The following is a 21955-nucleotide window of genomic DNA, read 5'->3' on the forward strand; positions in this document are numbered from 1 at the left end:
TCAGCGTGACACAGAATATTAGGAGCAGAATGTACGTTAGTGTCATTGTATTTTAAAGTTCAGGCCTGGAAAAAGAAGTGACACACTATAAAAACCAGAGAACTGTCTCCTGTACCTATTTAATACTGGCAAATTTCATTACAGGAAAGCCAATAAAATCCACCTATGAAAGAAACATCACTGACAAAAGATTGAAGTTTTCATTTTACAGTTTATTCTGCAGTGGAGCTGTAGTATCCTTTTCCTGAAAAGTAGCAGCTAAAACTGCTTTGGTGACATCCAATTGCTGCATCAATGTTTAACTGCATTCCAGGCTTTGGTCAGATCCCTATAATCTCACTTATGTCAAATTTTTTGTAGCCGTAATGAGAACATTGTGCTCACTGAATTAGTTTCTGGAAAACGTGTTTACAGGAAGAAACACGAAATAGTCGAGCCAAAGTTAAGCTTCAGGCATTTCAAGATAAGTTCGCTTTGGCGGGTCAAATAGAACCAGGAGGTTGGTCCACCAACATTAATTCATGTTAATTAATTCATGTGTTAATTCAGATTGCCAGTCTTTTAGCTGCCCGGGGGGCTTGTTTAAAGAGCAACTTGCAGATTGAATTTACACTTAGAAATGATTGTTTGAGAAGGCATAGAGACATTTTTCAGGCGTGTTTTCCACATTGTGTCAAACTGCATCTCAGTACAGAGTCGTCTCTACGCACTGTTGAGCTACTGTTGTGCAGGTTGAACAACTACCCAGCTTTAATGCTGGGCAGGGGTTTAGACTTCAGTGCTGCATCTATAGTGAAAAATGTGATGTGCAAAGTGCTTATTTTAAACAGGAGTGGGGTTTCTGCTGGATTATCTAAGTCAGGGCGTACAAGATCGACGGCTAATTCGGGTCGTTGATGCGTACATTTGGGTTCAGTAGACCATCAGCAGAAGTTTCAGGTATTTCTTCTGTTCCTGAACTCGAGCACTCACCAGGCTCATAATTATCTAGCTGTGGTCCATCATACACAGTTCTAAAGTTTGGGGTCATCAAGGCAATTTTATGTTTTCCATGAAAACTCACATTTTCATTCATGTGCTAACATAACTGCACATCTAATCATCAATTATCCTTTCAACACCATTAGCTAACACAATGTAGCATTAGAACATAGGAGTGATGGTTGCTGGAAATGTTCCTCTGTACCTCTATGGAGATATTCCATTAAAAATCAGCCGTTTCCAGCTACAGTAGTCATTTACCACATTAACAATGTCTGGACTGGATTTATGATTAATTTAATATCATCTTCATTGAAAAAAAAAGTTTTTCTTTCAAAAATGAGGACATTTCTAAGTGACTCCAAACTTTTGAACATAGTATATGTCTATAAATATACATTTGCCACCTGTTAAGTGTCAAATGTACCTCTAGGATCCATGTTTTTATTATTAAATCGGACCTAACTTTACTGCTACTATATTAATTGCAAAATCTACTGTAAAATCCAGTTTTTACTTCATCTTTCTTGTCTTAGTTAGCTGTAGGAGCTGTGTACAATTGTTGAATTGATGAAACTAAACTCAAAGCACTGTAAAACTGGTGTTATTATCTGATGTGTTTGCGTTTTCAGAACGTCAACAGGTTGCCACATCTTAGCACTTGATTTAATCAAGACAAAGAATGGATTTTCCTGTTGCCGTAAGCTGATAATATTTTAAAATTGACAGAGAACCCTCAGAAATATCATGTTTTTGCAAACCTTTAGTGTCCAGGCGGTGTAATGTCACGTTCGGATGTGATTACAGATGCAAAAGTCCTGAAAATTCAACAAGCGAGGGCAAGAAAACAACTTTTTACACCAGTTTTTCTGCTGGTTCTTAATTTATCTCTGTCCAATGTGTTGCAAAATTACATGTACTGACAGTGTAGAATGCATATAATAATCTTGGCATTCTAAATCTTTTTCCTTTCAGTATTTTTCACAGGCAGCGCTGTTACATACAATAGAGACATGCTATTTCGTTGTAATATTGCGCCTTAAGCTTTGGCCGTCTTGCTTATCTATTTAATGCAATCTGTGGAGGTTTGAGTTCTCTTGGCAGCTGAAGCTTGTTACGCGAGTTCGACATTGTGAACTTGGTGATGTGTTGCGGGTCACGCTGAAAAATGAGACCGGATTCTGTAGGACATCCTAGTGTTTTTGGCAAACATGCAAAATCTTCCTCTGGCATGCTATATAGTATATGTGTGTGTTGGAACGCACCCAGCATCTTCTCATTTGAGGTTTTGTAACGCGTCAAAGCATATCCTGTGTTATTTCACAACTGCTGTGTGAAGGATGTAGAATTGCAGCTCATTTAACTCCCAATTCTGCAAATCCCATACAGGCACCTGAAGTGGTTTCAAGTGGTTTGCCACCAAGTGGGAAAAAATGCCAGTTATTCCTAGAAAAGCACATTTCGACCGGAGCCTTTTGTGAGTTCCTTCAACACGCAGTTCTTCAAGCTCTGCCCACCGAGCTTCAACTTTAATCAATTAGATTATGTCTGCATCCGGAGCTGCGAAAAAGCTCAAATCTGCTCGCAGGTTCAATTCCCTCCACAGCGCCACATGTCCATCAGCAAACCGTGTGAGCTGTCAAAGTGTGCTTGAGCGAGACGCCGAATCCCAACCTGCTCAGCCATGCGATATCAATCACTACGATGAATTTCATTATCTCCGATGCTGATATTGTGAAGCTTTAAACAAAAGAACAATAAGTTTTGTCTCTTGAACATGGAGAGGTGGTGTTTTTTTTAAAAAATTATTGTCGGATCCAAGGACAGCTGAACCTCAACTCCAGAGACTAAGCTCTGTGCCGTAATGCAAAGTGACATGCTGGTGGAGATGAGAGGCGAAACAATTGACAGAGCTTTTGTTACATCTTTAATTACAGGCCTTGTGTTTGTCTTGTTCAGATGAGGGGCCTCGGGGAGAAGCAGCGCTCTCAGTCGGAGCTGCTCTTGTTTCTGTGAAATGAACGACCTGACCTCCCCATCTCCTCGGGACTTCTCTAACAACAAAAAAAAACACCTCACGGACAGATGAAGTAGGTGCTGAATATTACAGCTAGTGTGTCCTGTAGCCGGAGATAAGAGAGGAGTGTGTTCGCCACCTGCTTTGGTGCATTTTGCATGAAACAAACCTGGCGTACTTTCACATGCAGGAGGGCGAGGGCTGCACGGAGAAAACGTGCGAGGCGTGAAGTTGTACCTGGGAAGCGAGGGAGGAAAAGATATGCCTGGCAGGTACAGGTATAAGGGCTCCGCTGCTGCTGCCGCTGGTGAGATCAACAGCTGTGTCAAAGGAGATGATCCACGGCTAATATGCAGCTGTCTGACCCTATTACCTTTAGTGGCAGGGCCAGGCTGCTGCATCCCCAAGGAGCTGCTCCAGTCCTTCACAAGAAATCTACTCAGGCTTTTAACATCCTCTGCATCTCTGTGCACTGAACTCTGCATACATTCGTACATGTACGTGAACTCCAGAAATTGAGAGTATGGATTTGATCTGTGAGGTGAGTCTGCTTACATTAATACCTTGATGTGTGTGCTGCCTCTTGGCCTGTCAAGCTTCACAAGAAGATGAAGGGATTTTTTTTTTTTAAAGCAGTCAGAGGGGGCTGCCTGCTACGTTCGTTTGCATTGCTAGCTTGCAAGCGATTGCAACAGAATGTCGCAGCAAAGCGTGAAGATGCAGAAATGAGAACATGCAGTTGGAGGTGGGGGGGTATTCACAAACGTTCCTGGAAGCATCTGTTTTCGCCCGGTCACCCTCCACTAGCCCTGCATCTCGTCGGCTATTTTTTTTTTTTTTTTTTTTTGTGGGATTGAAAACGGGCGGCGCACAAAAGAAGCATTGTCACAACCTCGGTCACCGTCAAGCTCCCATCCTGCCTGATGGAACACAAGGTGGAGATCTTGTTACGGGATTTATGATCCATTCATAACAGCCCCATGTCCTTCTCAGGTGCATTTTCTGCTGCTGGTGATAGATAAGACGTGGCTTCGCCTTTGAGTAAACACATATTGAGCCTGGAGTCAGAGATGTGCTCAGGTGTCGCCTCACAAGAGATACGTAAAACTAGATTTAAGGATTCTTCTTATGAAAGAGGAGAAGGATGTGTCAGATTACTACTAATTTACAGTGTGTGGATAGATTTGAAGTGTACTTCTGTATCTGTAACCTAATCCTACTGTCTGTCACATACTGTTTGTGTACTGGAAGTATCAGTGTACTTCAGAATAAGGCAACAGAATCACTCATGATTAAAATGACCATCTGAATTACATCTAACATGAGCCCAGACCTTCTTCAGTCGTAACCAAAAGTTTATCTACATTTGTTTCGACCATGTTTATGTCTTGACTTTCCAATGACTCCTATAACTTTAATTTTCTGTGGTGAAAGCATTCAAACATGTATCTTTGCTACAAAAAAAAAATCTTTAATTTAGGTTTTTTTGTTTATTTATTACAGGTCTTCTGCAAATATAACAAAATGTGCTGGGATTCTACATTTTTAGACTTAGTAATTCTTCTTTTACAATGTTGGAACATGAAATTAACTGAAACTGTTTATCTGTATTTAAACTAGCTGGGAATATAAAGATATTACAGAACTGTGCTGTTATTTTCAGTTTTTACCATTCTTGAACATGTTTCTTTTAGCATCCCTGCTAACAGATTTTTGCAGTTTCTTCTAGAGATTTTTTTTGTTCTTTTTAACAGTGTAGGCTACCATAACAAACCTCTACAGTTCTGTTTCATGTGTGCTTGTAGAACTGGAGTGGCATCTAGTTACTACTAGTTGTTGTTTAGATGCACTCGGCGTTAACTTTGTGTTCAAAGCTGTTGAATCCTACACAAAGGACTGATAACGGCCGCTCTTGAAAATGTTTTCACTACTTCACTTGCAGAAACCTTGAGTTTCTGCAGCAGAAAGTCGCTGAAGGAGTCATTATTGTGAAATTATTAAGTGCTCTAGTGCTTATTTTACAAATTATTGTTGTTAGTTTGAACTTATAGTATATAGTCATTTTTCTCCCGTGATTCCACTAACAAGACCCCAGTAGATGATGCTACCATTTATAATAGCAGTAAGAACCCTTGTGACAGATCGTAGCTAACAGTGCTAATATTAGCCTGATCCATTAACTAGTCCTCGCTTCAGTTTGACATTGTGATTTCCAAAGTGTGAAATGCAGCAATTTTATTTAATAGATCCTGGCACCATCAACCAGAAGCTGCAGCTCCGGACTTCAAATTGGATCAAACCAGTGGATGGTGCTACATCTGATCTTCTAATAAATGGAACTTCAACATCATTCCTACCACTTCAAATGCCCCTGTGCACTCCATTTTTGCCAATTGCTCCATGTAAGAAAGTGCTACAAAACTCACAGGAGGAGCTGAACTCTTGAGATCTAATCAGGACATGTGATTAAAAACAGATGTTTTGGTAGAATCTGGCAAACCAATCCAACTCATTCAAATTTCACAAGATTTGGGGGTAAAAAAAACATCCCTGGATCTCGTGGTATTGACGCCCAATAAATAGTTCTTTGAAGTGTGTTGATTTTCAGGTGACAACTCATATTTCAATCCATTTTACAAACCAGTTTGATATTAAGCCGACGCCAGAGAGCCACCGTCACGGACAGAAAGCTGCCAAAGCTGGTAAATTCTGAGTCAGGAGCTGCTGATTAACAACCACACTAGTCCACTTGAGAACGGCCCTTCATTATTGCTCCTGTTGCTGCTCGGCTGAGTTTGACCACGTTTCAAAGAACACACGTGCTCATCATCAAAATTACTCACAACAATTTATATGGGAGGTCGCACTGCTGCATAATCTTGTCATAAATGGGGAACAATGCAAACAAATGGAGGAAAAGACCATTAAAACAACAAAGGCGGAACAAATTCAGCCGAGTACCGGCGGCTGGGGTATTGTTGTAGGTTGATCCTGCCACGGCGAAGGATGTGTTGGACAAATGGAAACGAGCGATGACAATAACCGCAGCAGGTTTTGAGTTTTAGCTAAAGGTGATTGGATATTTTCTAATTCGCTGGCTTTAGTATAATCTAACGCAGGCTCTGAGAGTAATAAGCAATTACCGTGTGTTTATCCCCACAACTCAGAGAGAACTAATCTGCACTCAACAGCCAGGGCCAAAAATAATGAAATTAATTACGAGCATTAAGGCTATGCGACTGCCAGAGAAAGGTAGAAATGTAATTATCCACATTGAGACAGAAACGTCTCTGTGTTTCCCTTCTGCTCGCCGTCTCATTGTGCGTCTCTTTTTAACTATTATCCTCACTTTCCTTCTTGCAGGTCTTTTCTCGATGAGCAACATCACCCACTGCTGCACCAAAATAAAGGCTGGATTTTAGCTCGGAACATCCATATCATAATTTAAATTGCTCCTGAAACAAGTTGCAGGGCCGATTCTTCGCAGTGTGACCTGCCTCGAGTCCATTTATCTGTGAAATTCTCGGGAAAAACGGCTTCAGAAACTAATATAATCTGATTGTAGTTATTCATTATACAAAGCCGGTTTTAGGAGAACAAGATTATGAGGCTGAATACAAACTAAATGACTTTCTTGTAATGGGATTATAATGTGCTGTCCTGCATGCTGGCTATGCTGCGCTGCACTGTGATGCAGTCATCTGTCATCAGGTGGAGAATAAAAACCGCAGAAAATCAGTTTACACATTATTTTAGTTGCACAGGAAAGAAGCTGCGCCAAAGATCCACGTGAAGTGAGTTTAGAACGACGTGAGCTCGCCGTTAAGTTTTAATCATCTATGACGTAAAATCAATCCGTATGAAATGCAATTAAAATTTTATTAACTTTCTCTTTTTCATCTAATTGCTCACTAATGTTTTGTTTGCTAATAAGTTCTTATATAAAAGCAATATATTCCCTGTGATTGAGCTGACAGACTGAAGCCATCTGCTCTGAAAAGCAGAAAACCATAAACAGAACTGAAAATTAACGTTTTGTAGTCTTTTTCTTTCCTGATATAATTTCTTCTGCAGGTGGTAACACAGAAAACATGGCTATTTTTTGCTACAGTATCTGCAATACTTAATTGTAATAAATGCCTTTGAAGCTTGTTTTGGTCTTGACAGCAATATAGAAGTATAGCAAGCAAAGAAGGACTAATATCAGTTTTCGGCTTACGACTAACTTTTAGCTCTGGTGCTGCCAGCTCTCAGTTAGTTGCACCCTCTATTTAAAAAAAAAAAAAAAACACAAAAAAACTTTTTACTTTTTTTTGTTTGTTTTTGGTATAAAATGGTATTAATTAGCTTAATTAGTGTTTGCGTACCTTGGTTTTGTACTGATGTAAATGCCAACAGTGACAGTAAATTAATATACATATGGTTATTTTATCACCAGGTTTCTCCTCAAGGTTATCTAATATCACTCCTATGTACTTTGTGCAAGCTAAACTCCTAACTTGTGAGTCGTTTGTTTAATGTCACGTAAATTTACAGACATTCCCTAAACGCATCCTAGCTGGTTGGCTGTGCACAGAGAAGCCTCTAGTCTCCACTCAGCTGCTGTAGTGCAGCAGCCCAGACTGCTGTAAAATCAAAAATTACTACAAAAAATGCTCAACTAAGGCATTTTAATGTCAAAGTTACCGAAGCTGAAACAAAGTGCAGTTGTAGTATCGCAGTAGATCATGTTCATTTTGGTTGTTGCCTAATAAATGGTTGTTTTTCGGCTTTTATGTCACAGGAAAAAAAAAACATCTTTTTTTGCATTACCAAGTACTGGTAACAAAAGGCTGGCTATTAATGCACCTAGCAGACATGTTTGTTGGATGTGTTTTTCCGATACTGACTCCCTGTTGAGCTCCATTTTGGTTTTTTTAACCAACTCCTGAGAGAAATGTGTGCTTCTGTAGCTGTTCCACTTTTTTCACCGGGTATTTGGGAGTCGTCTGTCTTTTGGCAGAGGGCAGGTACACAGCAGGTTTATCAAAGCGTTTTAAGAACTGTTTCATGCTGCTGCTTTAAACAGGATTTATTAGAGTGACAAGAGTGGGACCGAACACACAGTAACTGTTAGTTAAATTCTATAAAAGAGGCCAGAAAAGCTCTGCAGAGGTGGCGGCAGCCTGTTGTTCACCAGCGGGAAGCAACAGTTTTCATGCTACACTGGGGAAAAAAAAATCTGTATTTCTAGAGCAGTTTTTGAGTGTAATTTTTTGGGACAATTTACTGTTATTTTACAGGTTGTCTTTGTTCTGTTAAATTACAGATACTATCTAGTAGAATCACAGAATTGGTCCTTGAAGTATTAATTTACATGTCGAATGTAGTAAAATAAGTGAAACATTTTAAAAAGTCGTTTTTTTAAAAAAATGGTTTGGGTTTAAAATTACACATTTTTTTTAACTGTATTTGAAAGTTTCCCTTAAAAGTTTTATTTAAAAAAAATCCCCCAAATTTGGCAAGAAAATTCTTGTAAATATTTTCAAAAAATGAGTAAAAATCTTCCCACCAAAATCCTAAAAATATCTGAAGTTATTACGTATATATATATGTAAAACTTCCGATAATTTCTTTAAGAACATTCACAAAAAATCTACCAAAATGCAGCAAAATTCGCTGGATTTTGGTTGATTTTTATGTGAATATTCTTAAAGAAACTTTTTAAACATTTTTTTTCCACAAAAAAATGTTCAAAGATTTCCCAAAAATGTTGAAAATGTGGGCATCAGAAGTTTCACTGTGAAAATATTTTTTTTCCCCACATTTTAAACTTTAAAACGGGTCAGTTTTGACCTGCAGGACGACAGGAGGGTTAATGGTGTCCAAGACTCGCGTGTCTCGTTCACTCTGCAGTCTTTTATCTCTCACCTGCTGCTCATTAATCATCTTCCAGATTTTACAGGTAATAATCAAAGGGGTCTCAAACATGCAGTGTATGAATAAAGATTTTTTTTCCTGCCAGGTAATGGCGAATGTTTAATGGCTGCATTGTGAAGCCGTGCAGAATCAGGCTTGTTATTGAGCAGCAGGTAAATGGGGAGAAAAGGGCTTTGAAAAGAAACCGAGTGCGGTTTCCTATTAACTTGACTGTGTGAATGCATCCCTACAGGAGGAAAAGCTTTGCTCTCAGAGGATGGGGAGGGGAGAGGAGGCAGCCAGACTGAGTGGGTGATTGAATTAATTATGTTTTATCACCTTTTAGCTGATTGAAGTCTACCTTACTCCCTTTAGACAGCTTGTGTTTGTGTCTTCGCCCGCCGAGCCAAATGGATCGGGCCTGTCACCCAGTGCAGATGCTGCCATCTCTGTTGTCAGAGACTTGGACTTTGAGATCTGAGTGCCGAGGCTGTGTTGTCACTCGGTGTCTCGGCTGCTTTTGTGTAGTTGCTGTGTTGTTGTTTTCTTTTCTTTTCTTTTCTCTCTCAGTAATTCATCTCCATGAGAAGATGAGTCCTGGGCCCCGCCGTTCATTACTCAGATAATGATATGTGGGAACAATTTCAGGTTTTTCAAAACTCCCGTGTGTCTGTCAACAGAGGTGAGCTGCATCTGGCGTCGTCTACAGAATTAAGTTTCTGTCATTACCAGAATTAGGTTGGACTTTTGAATAGTTCTGCAACCAGTGATCATTTTCTCGCTTAATTAATCTGGGAAATGACTTTGTCTTGTGCTCTGTCTGTTCTATAAGTTAGCAGAAATTTGGTAGTTGGTGCCAACTTCATTGTAGTTCCATGATTGTAAATTTCAGTACCAAGAAACAAGTAGTATTTTAACCCCTTGACGCCTATTGTCACGAATTCACAACATACCACTTTCATTCAGACTACAGCCGAAATAGTGTATCTATTCCCTCAATACCGGTTTGTGCAGATTCAATACGTACCTGGGAACCTTTTACATGCACTGGTTTCTTGTAGGACCGGTTGGAGTGGGACTTAATTATTACATATCTGTTGTTATTATTATGTATCTGTCTGTTTTCTATGTGTAATATATAAATTAACAAGCTACACTTATTTTAGCATCAGATGGAAAGCAAAATCACACAAAGAATAGTTTTTTATTTAATTGTAAATAAATTTTGGTGTCAAGGGGTTAAGTATTACAACCTGAATTTTCAATTAGGAAGATCCACAGTGTTATATTTTTAAAGACTGTGTATAAAACATGGACGTAGAGACCGTGACGTCACTTATTTGTTTGTGAACAACTGTGATGAAGCCTCGAGTTTGAAAGTTAACCATCTTCCGCCTTAAAATATAATGCTTTACCATCTATTTTACACTAAGTGGAACCATTATCTACCAAATGAACATCATGCTGCATCTAAAAGGTCTTCAAAGCAACAATTGAGACCATAAACTCGATCAGAGAAATGAAAAAAGTGAAGTATTTTGTTATAGACTTCTACACATTTGGACTTCTTTTTGCTGATGGTGGAGTCGCCCCCTGCTGGCTGTTAGATAGAATGCAGTTTGAAGAGAATTAAATGTTGGATTTACTTTGAAGGCTTACAGGCTATGCCCATGATTTTAGTGTAGTTGCCAATCTGTGTTAGCGCAGCATCTACAATACTAACAGTATTAGTCAGTAGCAATAACTGTTAATACAGTCATTCCGATTTTTCAAATTTTGCATTGACTTAACGCCAAATTATCATTCTGTGTGGTATCTCTAAAGAAAACGATAAACTGTAATCTTACAGCCCAAAGTCAAACCTTGATATTTTCAACTTATAGTGATATAAAATTGGATAAAACTGTAAAATATTAAAATCAGAGTGAGCAAATGTTGTCTTTTCAAGTAACTCTTAACTAATTTGGTTTATTTTCCAATGACAATTCTAGCTGCATTGCTTCTGATTTGTATTTGAACCAGTAAATACACTGTTTGTTTCATTCATACATAGAAGTATGGTTTAATGCCATGAATTATGGATATAAAGATGATGGAATACAAAAGGTATTCCTGACCTTTCCTGACCCTCGCTGTTTAAAGCCTTGTTAAAACTTCCTTAGGCTGGTAAGTAGAGCTTGAGTGAAGATTTATGCAACATCAGTCACGAAAACCAAAGATCCTCAAGGCGGGAGGAATATTTCAGGTTATTTTTGTTATTTAATGCTTCTTTTACCAGATTCCCCTCATTTTCATCGACAAATACCAATAAAATAAAATGAACTTCTAATACTGGGTTGAGTGTAAATCACAATCCTGCTGCCTCGCTTCAGCGCTTTGTTCCATATTCATCCATGTGACGAACATCCATCAGCCTCGCTCTGCATGTGTTCTCTGCGGCACTGTGATAAACACATGTCGAGACGAGGAGACTCCTGAACGTCAATACGATCGATCGGCTGACGGATGACACCCGGGGATGAATTACACACCGCTCACAATTGTCGACAATTAACTAAACAGGCAGAGGATTGATCTGCGCGCGGCTAACCTGAGAGATGCACAGGATCCTCTGTTTTCAGGAACAGCGAGTAAAGAAAATGTGATTTGTGGCTGCGAAGCTTCTTCAGAGTGGAAGGAAAAGTTAGCGGGTGCAGCGGAGCGGAGGCTGACGCCGGAGCAGGAAGCCACCCTCGTAGCTGACATATCCTTAACTCAGGATGACGCAGCCCAGATCCCAAACAACAGAATTCCTCCTTGCTCCTGTCAGTAGCTGTGCATGCTAATGTTTGACATATAGGTTCCTGGAAGATGTTGTTTACAAAAAGCTGCAGGGAGCTGGTTTGTGCTGCACACCGTCGACGTTTCTCTCTTTGCATACGGCTCATGAGATTTGCCTGTTTGTCGTGGCACATTGCACTTAAGCAAATGGCAGCTTTTACGTGCCTCAGTTCTATAGCGTATGCTAATTGTATGCAGACAACTTCACAGACCAACATCTGTCAAAGTCACTGACCGGAGATCAAGTCACACCTGAAGCCAAAGAGCACCTTTTAACTCATACTGGGGTTTGCAGTTGTTCATATCTGTGATGACAGCTGAGTTACCTCCATGAAAACGTGGATGAGATGAACATTGGACCTTGATATAAATCTAGCTTTGTCTTTGTGTAGTTTACGTCTTGTGTTGGTTGCTTCCTGTTAGCAGAAAAACCTAAAAGTACATTGATTTCTTGTTTGCATGCTGCAGTACTGTATGTTTGAATATATACCAACTTAAACAAAGTAGAATTTTTTTGTCTTTGAGAATTTGCAACAAAATTAGTCAATTATCTCTTGAATGCAAGATGCATGGTTGAGGTAGTTGGTCCAGACCGTTATCGTGGGTGTTTGACAAAGCTGTTTTTCAGTTTGTTTGTCTGTGATTTGTTAGACCTGAATCATCTATCTGAGAGTTGTGGGTCAAACAGCTGGTGTCTATGATGGGAGTGGTTCTTAAAATAGTTTGCCGCCCCACTGTTTGTGGATGTATACATGAAATCATTGGAATTGCTGAAAAAAAAAATCAGCATGCAACTAGCAAAAGTTCAGTCAGGAATCGGTAGATTGTGTTGTGTCACGAAGCTAACATTAGCATGGATTAGCAACCCTGTTACTGTGATTAGAGTTAACAAACAACAAATAAAACGCGGTATATAAATGGTACCATTGATGTGTAAGCTGAGCCAATCAAGCCTTTGATAGTTTGTTACCTATTATTGATTAACATGGAGCAGAAAATTGTAAAAAAGGTCTATTTTTCAAAAAAATCTGAAGCCCAAATGTCCTCCAATTCTGGAATGACCCACTACAAAACTGAGTTCATTTGCTTTTTCAGGGCGTTCTGGGTGATTCAATTGACAAACAGAACCTTAAACAACCTCCAACTGCCACGTTCTGTTTCAAATATTGCTAAACACATGAGGAAAACTGGATGCCTGAAACATTTCAGGGTCACTGCTGAACTTTCCACACAGAACACTCGGAGCTCGTCACCGTCGCATAAAAGTCATCTGCCCCCCGAGGATGTTCTCCGACTCCCGGCCACACCTAGCACGGCGCTCGTAATCGCGGCAAAACGAACCCTCCCAGGTATTATTATGACGGTGACATTTGCCAATAGAAGGGCAGGCAATCACAATAGATGTTTCCATCGCAGTAAAGGTGATTTACGGCCGCTCTCGTAGAAATGATGATCCGGAGAGGGCGTGTTAGCAGAGGGAGGATAATGGCACCCTTGTGAATGACTCCTTTTTCCATCCAGGCCTTGACTGCCTCACAAACCCTGGATGACGGAGCCTCCCGGCCTTCGCTGAGTCTACCACTCTCCCCCTCCTCGGATAAACGCCGCTATAAATAAGAGCACACGAAGCCAATCACCTCTCTGTTTAAATAGACGCGCCACCTTCCCACACATGGGACAGTTTGTTTGATCTAATCTCCCTAGTTTGGTGGTGGCCTGCCTCGCTGACGGATCGCCGTGGAGACGTCGTCCAGGCTGTGGGTGGTATTTGCCATCTGAGGATTTTCAGCGCTGCAGACCAGATGGCCGTCAACCTCGTGTTGATCTTGGAAGCCCGGCCTTGCCAAGATCGCCTTCCCACCCGCCCCCTCTGACGGTGGAATAAGAAGAATCGAGATGTTAAACATGCTCCCTGCTCCCAGCTCCTGGCTGTCGAAGCGCCGCAGAGGGATTATGTTTGGGTCTGGCCGGGCAGGAAGGAGTTCGGCTGTAATAGAGCCCAAAGGGAGCGAGGCCTGGCACCGAGCAAAGTTTGAACAAAATGACAACCGCAGGCTCAAAGGGTGCCATGTGTTCTCTCCTTCCTCTTTATACTCCCAGATAAAACTAAACTCTCACTGCTCAACTTTTCTCAAGTCACAGCATTAACCCTCTCAGCTCCAGAAACCAGCCGCCAGGTATGAAAGTCATGTTGTTGTTTTTTTTTTTTTTAAATCACTCAAATGACACCATTTATCAGAGCCAGAAACTGCAAAAACGGAGAGAATTGATTGATTTTCAGCTTTGTGATGGTTCTTGAACTAATCATGCGGTGAATTTGGAAAAATTAAACAAATCTAAACCTCAAAATTGTAATATTACATTAAAATCTGCAAAAAAGTTAGAAAAAAATCAACATTCCTTAAAGAAGCCATTAGTAAACATGATGGTTAAATCCTGTAATGTTGAAAGACTGTAGAAAAAAAGTTGGAAATAAACCCAGTAATACTGTAACATTCAAAAACTTTAAAAACTGTGATAATAATGGCACATATCTGTAATATAATGGCATTTTTGCCAATTAAAATACAGTAACACTGTGTAATTTTACAGTTCTACACTGTAAAATAGCTAGTAACTATTTTTTAAATTATTAATGTGGACATTATGTACAGATTTAGCCTGTTTTTAAACAGACTACTTGTAAATGAATACTTTACTAGATATTAACTGCAACTTCACAAAAACTGAGAAAACCTGTAAATTGTCAATTAAAAAATTATTTGCCATTTTTAAATCCTTAAAGTGCTTTTTTTCCTGTCAAGTAACGGCAATTATCTGTAAAATAACCATTTTAAACATTTAAATCTAGTAAAAATTATATAAGCTTGTAGTTAAATGTTTCCATTTTAATAAAATACAGATTTTAATGGAAACATTGTTTACTTTTACTGTATTTTTCCACATTTTACATCTAGATTAATACTTTTTTCTGTGATTTTACGAGTTATTTTTAGTGTATTTTAACAAAAACAGTAAGAAGTGTAAAATAGCTCTTCAAAAATTTACTATTTTAAAATTCTTAATATACATAATTTTGACAGATTTCTCTAAAAATACTATTTTTATGATTTTAACAGCAAAACAGCAACACATCGTTTAAAAGGATGAATTACTATTTTTTAAAAAAAACTTTTTGTGATGTAGATTTTATTCATTAGTAGACTTTTTTTTCATTATTTACATTTGTAAATTAATATTTCTGGGATTTTACTATATTATGTCATTTAACAAAACTGAAAATCGGTAACATACTAATTTAAAGAATTATATACTTTTTTCAATCCTTACGATAGTCTTCTTTTTTTTTTTAAATGTCAAAAATCTGACAATAATATTTGTAAAAGAACAAATTACAATTTATTAAAATATAGATTTCTAATGTGGACATAATTTGCAGTTTTGGCAGTTTTTTCACTGTTTACATGTAAATGAAATGATGATGATGAAAAAATGTTTTTTGTTTTGCTTGATAATTTATGTAATTTAATTAAAATTTTGAAAAAATTGAAAAATAATAATTCTAATAATAGTTTACAATTTTGCTGTATTTTTTTCCCATTTTACATGTAAATTAATACTCTTTTCCTGTGATTTTTACTAGATATTTTAGGGACTTACACAAAACAAAACAAAACTTGAACAAAATTGTAAAATAACAGTACAGCGTTTAAACATTAACGTTAAAGCTGAGAATTCTGGGTAGTGATGACGCTTTTTGAATAGTATAATGTGTGAAACAGACGCTGATGTAACTTTGGTTCTTTTCTACATTTTATCTAGAAATAGAAGTCCTAAATATAACATTTCTCTTCCAAATAACAAAAAATGTAAAATATCGGTTTTTCTCCAAACAAATTGCAATTTCTGAAAAAAAACATCCAGTATTTACAGTTTTTGTGGGGTTTTTTTTCAACATTTTACATATAAATTGAAACTTATTTTCTGTTTTTACTAGATATTTTATTCAAACAAAACTAAACTTTTACAAATTCTGTAAAATAACAGTACATTGTTTGAAAATTTAGAGTTAAAAGTGGAGAATTTTGGGTAATGATGATGCTTTTTGAATAGTATGACGTCTGAAACTGATCTTCTAACTTTGGTTCTTTTGTAAACTTTATTTAAAAACGGAGGATTTTCAGAAGCCGATGCGTCTCTGAAAGTTGTTAAAGTGACAATCTGTGACTAAACCCCTGATAAACACGAAGCCGGAGCTCAGTAACGCTACATCTGTAGCATCGTCTGCTCATCTTCAGATCCTCCACAGCTGTCCTGCCTCCTCACTTCCTCCACCCACCCAGATAGAAACCAGAGAACAGGACATCGTCTCCCGTCAACAAACCAGCTCTAAATTACACCTGAGTGCGTCTCTTCGCTTGATCTTCCACTCCGACCTCCACATCCGCTCCTCATCCCTCATTACCGGCAGCTTCCACGTCCGCCCGTGGCGTCTCAGAAACACTCCGACCTGCACCTCCTGGCGTTGGCCGTTTCGGATCCTCTAGAGGCCCGTCGAGTCCCTCGGCTGCCGGTTCTGATCTATCTGGTAATTTGAGGCCTTCTCCGCCGCACAGGAGCCGAATCTTCCATCTCCAACCTCCCGCCACGTCTCGTGCGCCTCCGTAAAGCAGAAGGAAGACCAGCTGGGGAGAATATTGGGTCTCAATCCCTTCTCAGCACGTCTGAAATTGAGTACGGCTGAAGGGAGAGCAAATGAATAAGAAGAAGCTCTGGAGCCGAATGCTGCCACGACTTCAGCCTGCAGACGTGACTCCTCTGAGATCCACATTTTAGATTTCTGAAGGTGTTTAGTAGTAAATAATGATAATAGGAACACATTAACTTGATGTCACTTCAGCCACAGGTCGTGTTTTTGCATTTTAAGCATTTTTCATGTCCTAATATGTCAAATGGTTAATGTTTGGGTTAACATCAGGGGATTATTTATCACCAAATACAAAAAACAAACAAACAAAAAAGCTTAGACTCTGATAACAAAGTGACCTGGTGTGTTGTTCACATTCTTTTTGATGATACCAGGAAGAAATACCATTAAAATATTTATATATACAATTTTCTGAAAAATAAAAATGAATACAGATGACAAGATAATTTTTTTAAAAGAATTCTTGAAAAAAAAACAACAACATTGTTTTACATAACTTAAAAAGTAAAAAAGCTAATTTTGATTATTAAAATTGAATAAGTTGAAATGATTGAGCTTATTTTTATTTAAATAAATTCTTTAAAATAGTTATATGTACAATTTCCTTAAATATAAAAATTATTAAAGATTAGTTATTTTTTAAAAAATTCTTTAAAATGCATTATTTTAAATAATTTAAATAGTAAAAAAAGCTAATTTCAAATAATAAAATTAAATTATTTCAAACAATTTAGACTATTTTACTTAACTAAATTCTCAAAAATACAACTGTAAATGAAAAAAATAGTAAAAACCTACAATACAAATTACTTAAGTAAAAAAAGAAAACAAAAATAATTTTAAAAACCTTTTCTGACATTTTTGTATATATTTTTTTGTTTACAATAACCTTGAAAAACAAACTATACTTTCTCATTAAAAAATAAATAAAATAATTGAGAGGTAAATAAATTCAGTTTATATCACTTACAATGAATAAGTACAAAAAACTGTAAATACAAACAAAAAAATACTAACTTTAACTTTTTATATTAAATATTTTAAATATATTTCTTTGAAACATATGTCCTCATTTTAACAATGGAAAGAAATAATATATACATACACAAATTCATTAAAATATAACAAAAAAGGAAAAATCAGTGAAAACATACATTTTATGTTATATCACTTGTGATAATATGTAAAACATATGTAAATTGAAAATAAAAAAAAATTTCTAAAAATTAAATATTTTATATTATCTTTCTTTTAAAATATAAAACTAATTATACTTCCTGTATCTAAAAAGGACAATAAATGTTTTATAATAAGTAAAATAAATAACGAATTTTTTTTTTTTTTTAAAAAAGGAAGACAAAATGTAATTATAAAAAAATAAACTATAAAACTGTCTTGGCTTTTTGTATCTTAAAGCACATTAGTGCTGCAACTCATGATTATTGTCATGAAATGTCTTGTTTCGTCCACAACCCAAAGATTTTTTTGCCGTAGACAAGTAAAGAAACCATAAAATATTCACGTCTGAGCAGCTGGAATCAGATCATTTTGACCATTTTCTTTAAAAATGATTGATCAACTGTCAGAATAACTGCCCGTTAATCTAATAGTCGACAGCTAATCGATTAATCGATGCAGTTCTACCTCTAATACCCTCCTTTTATTACCTCCAGAGTCAGCGTTTGAGTGAATATTTCCATCCTGAACACTTTCATCCTCTGCTACAAACTTCTCCTCAACTTCTTTTCCACCACTGCTGCTGTTGTGAGGCTCAGGATTTGAGTGAAATTAGCATAATTTAGAGTGATTGTTCCCCAGGCTGCAACCTTCCCCGCCAAACTTCTCCGATATCTGACTTCCCTGTGCACTCCGACTGCCCTCATCTCCATCCGGCTTGTTTTTTTCCTTCTTCTTGTGCTCTGCGGAGGGAAAAAAAAACAAAAAAAAGAAGAGGAGGCCGAGCAGATGTCAGGAGTGTTAGCGAGCTCATCTAAACATCATTGATTTTCACATGTTCTTACTGGGCCCGGCGCCGTTTGGTTTCCCCGCCTGATGCCGAGGCATTCGACAGAAATGCCAGGAAACTCATCAGGATGGTTAAAAACTGACAGGAAGACACGGAAAGCTGTCTGCCCACACCTTACCAACACAGCCCGGCTCCCTCCGACACGCTTTCAAAAGCCTTTAACAAGAGAATTTTTACTGGGGACTCGTCGGAGTGTTTGTACATGCGAAAAAGAAACGGGAAATGGAGCAGAGGGAAGAAATAATTGGCCACACCGGTCGTGCGTCCGGCTAGTGTTTGACCTATCGGCCCATTTAAGAAGCTCCATCTAGGTGCATGTTCGCTTACCGGAGCATGAAAGCCCTCCGAGGCCGAGACGGAACAGAGAGAAGTGCAAAATTGGATAACATGCAACACCCATCTTGACAAAACGGTTCAATCTAGCAGGTGAAATAATCAGCCACTCGGATGAGATATCGCTTTACGGTTTGAGTGCAATCAAAAGAATCTTGACAAGATAATGTGAGAAAACAACCGCAAGCTGCATTTCAAAACAATCTCAACCCAGTGGAAGATGGTTTAGAAGTGAGCCAGATGTTGCCGTGTGGCTTCGCAAAATGACCCTCGAATGGACAAACGGACTCGTCAGGTGTTTAAGAAAGCAGGAAGGTACAACAGATGTCACCAAGATTAGACTCTGAAGCCAGAAAAACAGCAGCATTTACATGATTAATCTAAATCTATTGCATCTCTGCTTTAATTATTAACCTAATACATTAATCTGACTAAGATAATTTGGTCACTGATGTGTAGAAATCTAGTGTTTACCCTTTTAATTGCTTTTAAGAATGGAATCATGGTCAGTATACAATAATTTGGCAACACAAAGAGTCTTTCATGTCAAACTGACAACAAATTTCTAATGTCAATTATTGAAAAATATTTAACGTAAAATGAGTGATTACACAAGTCAGTATGGACTTCAAGTCAGTATTTCGCAGCTGGACCTTTGTCCAATGTGTAGATAGGTCTAAACACTGCAATTTTACGCCATTATTCTTTGTTAAAACTTATCAAGCTTTGTCAGGTTTTACTAGGATTGTGAGCGAACAGGCCTTTTTAAGTCCAGCTGCTAATTCTCAGATGGAATGAGGTCTGCCAACTTCTGGCCACTCCAAAACATTCATGTTGTTGTGTTTAAACCATTTCTGTGTAGCTTCAGTTGTTTGTTTCACATTATGATGGCACCACCACCATGCTTCACATCATGATGCTGCCACCACGATGGGTCACATTATGATGTCGCCACCACGCGTTAGATCATGATGCTGCCACCACCATGCTTCACATGCTTCATGTTGGTTATGGTGTGTTTGTGTTGATGTGCAGTGTTTGATGTCAGCCCATTATAGGTCTAATCTGACGGTTCTTTTTTTTTCTCTTTGTCTCCTATAAAGCTTTTACTTGTAAACAGCCAACAGTTGTATAACCAGTGTGTTCCATCTCAGCTACTGAGGCTTGTAACTCCTTCAGAGGAGACGTAGTTGTCTTGGTGGCCTCCCTTACCAGTCTTTATCTTGCACAGTTACTTGGTTTTTAAGAGCAGCCTGCTTGAGGCAGATTTTTGTTGACTATATTCCTTCCAATTCTTAATGATGGATTTAACTGTACTCTAAAAGATGTTCAGTGACCTGTAAATTTTCTTGTATCCATCTCCTGACCGATGCTTTTTTTTGAGTGTTCATGGTGTGGTTGTATCCACGAGTACTGAGTCACCAGTGACTGGACTTTCAGATACAGAAGCCTTTATACAAACAGTTAAATCACATGAAAAGCCCTTTTTTTTGTAAATTCTTGCCCAAAAAAGCTTGATTCAATTTGCCATGATTCAGTGTTGAAAAACAATACAAGGGAAACACTTCCAAGGAGAGTGAATACCTTATAAGTTCACCACATGTGCTGTATTCCTTCAAAAGGAATTAACTGGAGGATATCATAATGTTTAAATATCAGTTGAAAATGATCCTGTACACTACAAAGACATCTCAGAGATTCTCCTTGCAATAGGAAGTGAAGAGAATAATGAGGAGAAAATGCAAAGTAGCCACAGAATGTGAGTTATTTAAAAGAGCTGCAGCTCTGCAGAGGGCATGTTATTGTCGATATTTGATAATTTGACACCACAGCCTTCACAAATTCTTGCTTTCAAAAGGGTCGGCAACTATGATATGCCTAAAATCGGGAAACGCTCAGGGCCATGGCCGAAACTAGGGCATGACTAAGGATTTTGGGATGTCCAATTTGTGAAAGTGAATCAAAAGTGCAAACCAAATTTTAGGCTGAATGGAACGACATGAGTGGGCATGAATAGGCAGAAATCTGCTGCAGGCATTTTGATTTGAAAAATTTCGTGCCAGTTCCAAGGTTTTATGAATCCACTGTGTAAACACACAAAGGTGAAAGGAAATGGGGAGAAACGAGACTCCTCTCTTGTGCATAAACAGCCTGAAATCCTGCACATAACACAAGTTTATCTGGGAGATGGAGGGAAGGCTTTCAAAACAGGACAAAGATTGTTGCTTAACCTCAACCGTGTCGTTCGTTTTCTACCCAAACAAATCTCCTTCTGACGACTTTCGAATGCACTAACAAAATAACCTGCTTCATTTAGTCGTCTTATTTGGAGGATTTTTGACATTTGGTTTCAGATAGTTTCTGAAATTTCAGCGTGTTTTTTAACCCTCTGAACTTCAGGCAGTTTCTGGGCGTATTTCTTCCTAACTGTGGGCTCATTTTTCACTGTAATATAAACTCCTGCACCTCTATGGAAACAGAACAACTATGAAGAAGTAGAGAGAACTATGTGTTTTATGTAGTATGATACAGTTAAAAGGCCATAAATCATAAAAAATTGAGCAAGTTACAATTTTTTTGACTATTTATTTCATAATAATCATTTTTAAAATGGAACTAAAATGCACCACATTTTTCCAAGTGCTCACAGATGTTGGTCCACATGCTATAGATGTTAAACTTTACATATTTACTCTGCACATCAACTCTAGAAAGATGTTTCACCATGCTGAATGTATCTTCCGATAACTTGCTCCTCTGTTCACTCTTTCTGAGCCATGCTGCATTTATTTTAGAGATCAAATATGTTGTATTTTCTTCTTAATTTTTCTAATTTGTTTCCATACTTGTTTAATTTCTGCTATGCCTGCAGTTCAGCTGAAAAGTCACACGACTTTTGGTCGCAAGCGGGTGAATCATGACTTCACGGTTGTACCAAGGTGCACAGCATTTTAAAATTTTTTTTTTTTTTTTTTTTTAAACAAAATCTGTGTTTTTTGGCAAGATGTGATCATTACTTCTGGCTCTGATAATGGTGTGATTTCGGTGATTTTCAAACTTTCAAACCTGAATTCATTGGTTTTAGCACTGATAAATGCTTAGATGAAAATGAACCCTGAGATCATCTAAATCCCCTTGAAGAAGCTCCTCCCCACTCAGGTTGACTCCCGGA

At 38.0% G+C, this 21955-nt stretch overlaps 1 protein-coding gene and 1 long non-coding RNA gene across 4 annotated transcripts in view; one reads left to right on the forward strand and one right to left on the reverse strand.

The window, feature by feature from the left end:
* The window catches only part of LOC111568961 (cadherin-20-like), a 102873-nt gene that overhangs the window by 57562 nt on the left and 23356 nt on the right, over positions 1 to 21955 (reverse strand). The window lies entirely within an intron of this gene.
* The window catches only part of LOC111568970 (uncharacterized), a 65368-nt gene that overhangs the window by 42654 nt on the left and 759 nt on the right, over positions 1 to 21955 (forward strand). The window contains exon 4 of one of the 3 annotated variants that reach the window (XR_002746159.3): positions 6362 to 6500. The exons of 1 other annotated variant lie outside the window; for it this stretch is intronic. This is a non-coding gene — a long non-coding RNA (uncharacterized LOC111568970). Of the gene's footprint in view, positions 1 to 5244; positions 5440 to 6361; positions 6501 to 21955 lie in introns of those variants that run through there. One more of the 3 variants, XR_002746160.3, reaches the window with a different exon arrangement.

Source organism: Amphiprion ocellaris, chromosome 22 (genome assembly GCF_022539595.1).
Source record: "Amphiprion ocellaris isolate individual 3 ecotype Okinawa chromosome 22, ASM2253959v1, whole genome shotgun sequence".
NCBI lineage: Eukaryota > Metazoa > Chordata > Actinopteri > Pomacentridae > Amphiprion > Amphiprion ocellaris.